Source organism: Aotus nancymaae, unplaced genomic scaffold, assembly GCF_030222135.1.
Source record: "Aotus nancymaae isolate 86718 unplaced genomic scaffold, 86718_ANA_hifiasm-v0.15.2.pri h1tg000040l, whole genome shotgun sequence".
NCBI lineage: Eukaryota > Metazoa > Chordata > Mammalia > Primates > Aotidae > Aotus > Aotus nancymaae.
The window spans coordinates 17,503,901-17,510,482 of NW_026988454.1; positions in this window are offsets into that span (position 1 = coordinate 17,503,901).

A 6,582-nucleotide genomic window follows, 5' to 3' on the forward strand; every position below is an offset into this window, starting at 1 on the left:
GGCTGGGAGTAAAAGTTTGGAGTTTCAGTGCAAGGTCAAGGCTGGAGGTCTAGACCAGGGAGGCCCTGGCAGATGGAAGGTACCGCAGCCCTAGGACTGCTGAGCTCACTTGAGAACACTCACCACATTTACCATACTCACCTGGTCAGCAGAACCACCTGGAACACATGTTAACAACACAGATTCCTATGTCCCTTTCAGATCTTGCATTCTAAAATTTTAGGACTAGATATATATTTCTGTACACATTCAATATGTACTGAATATTTATTGAGCACCTATTATGTTTCAAGCACTGTACTTATTGTGACTAGTGAGGCTATAACAGCATCCTGTGGCTATGAAGAAAGGCCAAGAGAACCACTGAGACTTTGGCACTAACTTCACTGAACCAACAGACCAGCATCTAATATCTACTTTCAGACTTCTCACTAGGAGGGAAAAGTCATCCCCTATTTGTTTAGGTCATAGTGAGGTTTTGTATTGGTTTATTACTTTCTGTCAAAAGCATTCTGACCTGATACACACATTCTATTGTTCAACTTATAAATCTAGTAAATAAATAAAATAAAACAAATCTCTTTGGGGAAGGGGGACTTTTAATTAACATTTGATTAACTTAAGCTAAATAAACCAAACTCCCTTAAATCATCAGTCTCAGTTACAGGCCTTGTTTATTAAAATCTCTTAAACATTCTAAACTGCTTATATAATTTATCATATTTGATTTTCTATTTTAGCACTTCAAATCATTGATATGGCAAGATTATACCAAATTAAGACAAAACATTCTCATATATTTGAGCATCCCTTGTAAATCTAATACATTTAACTTATAAATACAGTAAATCTAGTCTAATACCATTAATGAGCTAAGTTAAATATTCTTATACCTTTCAACTTCAAATGACAAACTTAAAATAAATTTCACATTTCAGATTGGAATCATAAGCTTTTTAAAGATTCAAATCACTTAAGGAAAATACACAAGATTATTCCTGAACTTAACATGAAAGTATCAATATTATGGATTTGAATTATTGCATCATTTTCGTAATTAATTCTACACATTCCCAGATTTAAGTCATTTGCCCAACAAGGGAACTGATTTATTATTTACTATTGTCAAGGATTCATGCCCACAATATGGTGGACATCTCAGATGAGCAGAGGTTGCTTAGGAGCTCAGGTCAGATGACAATACTCCAGTGCTGGGAGACAGTGCCCTGAGCGCCAGCATTACTATGGCAACAGGAGGCTCTCAGTCTTCACCCTTCAGAGGGGTTTGATTTTAGAAACTTTATTCCAATTACCTCTTAATTACTATTTTTATTTTTAATTATTAGAGTAGAAGGACATTGGAGACTCCACCTAGGTTAGCTAACAACTTCCTTTATGATCTCATTGGCTTCTGCATTTACTTGGCACTCTGCAGGCATTGCTGACATATTTCCATCTCACTCTAAAGACATTTATGTGCTGTTGAATTTAATCCTGAACATTTGGCTCTGAGCCATGACTCTCAGGTCATGATAATAACATAAACCATTCCTCTGTCTCGTGATTTTTAGGAATTTCCCAAATGAGATTATAGCCTCTCACATTTCATTAGAACTACTGTATTTAGTTTGGCAGGATCTCAGCTTCAGGGGCTGTTTTCCCTCGTGCCTGCCCCTGGATGTCCTGGACGTCATTAACTGAGGCCACCCAAATAGGGAGCGGACCTGGCATCAGCCTTAGATGCATCGGCCCATTGCCTCCATTCCCCCGCTGGAAGTTTCCTTACCTTTCCCGCCTCCAGTTCTCTGCTATTCACCCTTTCTAAAAGGTAGAGAAACGCAGCATTTTTTTAGTCTCTAGCCTTTTTTGTGAGGTGGGTGGGGGCAGGAGAGGGGAGGCACAGTAGCAGCAGAGCTGGAGCAACCTTTCTTCTGGACCTCTCATTACTTGTATCTATGAGTGAATTGAAAACATGGTGTTACCATTGTTTCCGTTTCACACATATTATAAGAGAGCACTCTGCTGATACCTAGCAAAATAACAATTATATTTCTCATGCCTCTCAGGCGCAATATCCAGTGATAACTATGTGTTTTTCTTCCAGTTATGGATAGTCCTAAAAGATGCTTACAAAATGTCTTTTAAAATATCACATCAGTTTGAATACTCTTTGGGAACTCCAATATTTAGAAAAACTAGTCTGGATGTGGTGGCGTGCACTTATAGTGCCAGCTACCTGGGAGGTTGAGGCAAGAGGATCACTTGAGTCCAGAAGTTGGAGGCTGCAGTTAAGCCACAGTCACACCAATGCATTCTAGCCTGGGTGACAGAGCAAGAATAAAGTAAATAGAGAAACCAATTGGTGGATCATCTTTGCAGGGTGAATCATCCCCAGTTTGTAAATTTGTCTTAAAATGGGGTGCACTTTGTTGGGGTTTGAGCATGAGCAATAACTATTTACCACAAATTTAATGCATCAGAGAAGTCACCCTTCCTTTCGCAGGGAGGAGCAAATAAGAAGAAATGCTAGACTCTCCTGTACTTCTTGATGGAAGTTTCCATTTTGTGGGCAGAGGCAGGAATGTCTAGGAAGAAGTCAATCTTAGTTCTGCTTTATGTATGTTTGTATTGATTTTCTTTGACCCAAAGCGATGCTGAGCTGTGTCAGAAAAATATCAACCAATCTTAGTGTTCCAGAAGAAAATATTTATGCCTTTTACTGTCCTATTCTGATTTCACCATTTTCTTCAACTTTCCTTCTCCCCTCTTTTTCTTTGTTGTTATATCCAGTTTTATTTTCCAAATTCAGTTATGTATTTTGGAGAAGAGACATCCAGCACCTATGCACATCTGGGCCCTCTTCCTTGCAGGTGCAGGGGGATGATAACATTGATGACATTGCTCCACCTCCTGTGAGGTCACATGACTAGTTCTAGCCAACGGTCTGTGAGAGCGAGGTGGTCACTCCTGGGCCAAGGTAGGATGGAATTGTTGGGGTGAGCTCTTTCAGTGTTTAGCCATGCCCTGGAAGGTGCATCCCACAGGATTACTGGGTTACCCCATGCAAGCAGTTGTCTCGGAGGGTTTCCAGGTTCACAGGGGACTTTGCCTGCCCAACAAATGAACTTCTATCATGTCAAGTCATAGAAGCATTGCATTTGGTGATTTCCAGTGCCCCATGGTTCTCAAAATGTGGTACCCAATCACCAGCATCAGCAACACCTGGGAATATTTTAGAAATGGAGCATTTGGGCACCACCAAGCCCTACTGAATCACACACCCTGAGGGTGTGGCCCAGCAATCTGTGCTCTAACAGACTCCCAGATGAGTGATGCCAGCAAGTATGAGGACCATGGCTGTACCCTATGCTGGCTAACACAGCTTTCAGTTAAATATTCCCTTTTGGCAAAGTAAAGTCTTCAGATGAGTCCTATCAGTAAGATACAAATCATTTTCAGGTTTCTTAATTAAGTTCTTCCTCACAATGATGCAATCATTCTATTATTTTTTCTGTTTTAAGGCCTCAAAACAGCAAGAGGATCTATAAGCCTCCCAGACCACTATTTCTAACTTTGAACACAGTTGTCACATGACTACATTTAATGAACACATAAAAGAAGGTTAATAAGAGCTTGGGGCAGCAGAGAGAAGGAAGAAAATTGTCTTTACTTTTCCAGACACCACTGATGGCTGGGGGACTGTGCTGATTTGCCCTGATCATGATGTTGCAGCAGAAAGGGTGGGGTGTGCTTGGGGCAGAAGAAGTGGCTGGTGTTTCTGGTCGCAGAAGACCCTCCATTCCAAGGGGCAGGCAGACTGAAATGGATTTTACGTTCCTTCCAAGGGCTTCCTTCCTCTCCTTGATTCTCAGTTGGTTCTCTGCAAGCAACGTGAGCCTCTCGCCTTATTTCTGCTCTGGTTCTCATTTTCACGCCTCTAACTATTCCAACTGGGGGACATTCCAAGACAACCCAATGAAATAAGCATGATATCTGCTGTCTCAGTAAATCGCTTAACCTAACGATGTACTTAGAGGGCATTTTTAGGCAAATTATTTATATGACTCAAAGAAATGCTTATTTACATGTATTTCCATTCAGATTTGACTGTGTTCAAACATAAATTTTAAATAAGAGTATAATGAGAACTGTATATGCTCCACCTAACAGTTCACCCTGTCAGTTCTCTCTCACACTCTCTGAACACACACATACGCACGCACCCTCTTTTTTCCTGAAGTTGTCAATATGATGCTTCATCTCTCAGTACTTCAGCATGCATCACTCACATCACCACAATATCACCTACCACCAGATCCACATTCAACATTCCCACTTGTCTTTTATACCCATGAGATTTTTCCTAAACCAAAATCCATCAAGGCTTACACTTTGCCTTTGGTTGTTGGGTCTCTGGTTATCTGGAACAGGGCTCAGACTTTAGCAGGCATGCAGGTCACCTGGGGATCTTATTAAAATGCAGATTTTGACTCTGGATGTCTGAGTGAGACCTGAGAGTCTTTGATTCTAATAAGCCCCCCGGGTGATGCCAATGATGTTATGGGCCTAGGACCACCCTTTGAGTAGCAAGGTCAGGACAGTCCCCCTCTTATTCTTCCCCCAATGACACTTGCTCCTTAAAGAATCCGGGCCTATTTCTTGTAGAATGATGCACATTTTAGTTATTCTACCACGCCATTAACTTCCTTATCCTCTGTATTTACTGTAAACTGAAAGTTAGGTGTAAGACTTGATTAGTTTCCATTGACATCTTTGGAAGGAATATTTCATAATGCATCCAACAGGGGCACCTAACATCAGTTACCCCACCATTAATGGTGTGTTAGAACTTTATCACTTGGTTAAGGTAATGGCCAGATCTTTCCATTGTAGTTTCTTAAATAAAAATTTAAAAGTGCCTGCAAAGAGTGAGAACCACGGGGCAGCAGCAATCAACAACTCCAATGCTTTGGAACTAAATAACCTGGCTGCATATCAGATTGATAACATCAACTACACGGAGAAAAAATTCTTTCAAGTTGGTCTCTGATGGGGCAAGGCTGACTTCCTGCAGGCCAACTCCATCTGGCCCTGCAGCTGCCCCTGATCCACAGACAGGCTTCTCTAAAGAGGAGGGAGTCCCTCACCCACCCTTGTTACCTTTGCTCTCCTGAATCCTAAGCAGAGCTGCCTTGCAATGACAAAGGTGTCTACCACAGTAAGGGCACCCACCATTTATGAATGTTAACCGTGTACCAAGCAGCATGCCAAACCCTAAAAAGTAAGTGCCATGGATGGAATGTTTGTGTCCCCACAATTCATACGTTGAAACTCTAACCCCCAATGTGACGGTATTAGGAGAGGAGCCTTTGGGAGGTGATAAGGTCATGAGGGTAGGGCCTCATGATGGGATTAGTACCCTTATAAAAGGAATGCCAGAGGCTCTAACCCTCTTTCCACTACATGAGGACACAGTGAGAAGTCAGCAGGCTGCAACCCAGGTCAGGGTCCTCAATAGCCCCTGACCATGCGGGCACCCTGACCTTGGACTTCCAGCCTCCAGAACTGTGAGAAACAAATTTCTGTTGTTTGTAAGCCACATAGTCTATGAGAATTTTTTATAGAGAGGGTTTTCTCAAGGAAAATGAGGACAATGAGAAGAAGCAAGAAGAAGAAAGGCACAGTGGAAGGGGATAAAGAGGTCAATAGAGTTGCTTGATAAAAAAATCATCCAAGCTGTGTAAGAGTTTGCCTTTACATGCAACACCCCTGGGAGGATGGCAGAAGGTGATGGGTGAAGACCACATCTGGCATTCCCAACTTGGCACCTGTGACCCCATCAGTCCCAAACAGCTGTGCTATCATGTGGAGAAAAGGGGTCAGTGTGTTTCATGGGGTGGGGTAGAAGTGAAGGAAGATACTATGGGTGCTACGCATGGCAAACAGCTCTCTTTAAGAAAAAGCAAACTACATTGAGATACCATCTCACACCAGTTAGAACGGCGATCATTAAAAATCTGGAGACAACAGATGCTGGAGAGGATGTGGAGAAATAGGAACACTTTTACACTGTTGGTGGGAGTGTAAATTAGTTCAACCATTGTGGAAGACAGTGTGGCGATTCCTCAAGGACCTAGAAATAGAAATTCCATTTGACCCAGCAATCCCATTACTGGGCATATATCCAAAGGATTATAAATCGTTCTACTATAAGGACACATGCACACGAATGTTCATAGCAGCACAGTTTACAATAGCAAAGACCTGGAACCAACCCAAATGCCCATCGATGATAGACTGGACAGGAAAAATGTGACACATATACACCATGGAATATTATGCAGCCATTAAAAACGAGGAGTTCGCGTCCTTTGTAGGGACATGGATGAACCTGGAAACCATCATTCTCAGCAAACTGACACAAGAACACAAAATCAAACACCACATGTTCTCACTCATAGGCGGGTGTTGAACAAGGAGATCACATGGACACAGGGAGGGGAGCACTATACACGGGGGTCTGTTGTGGGGGAGTGGGGGGGACAGCGGGGGGGTGGGGAGTTGGGGAGGGATAGCATGGGG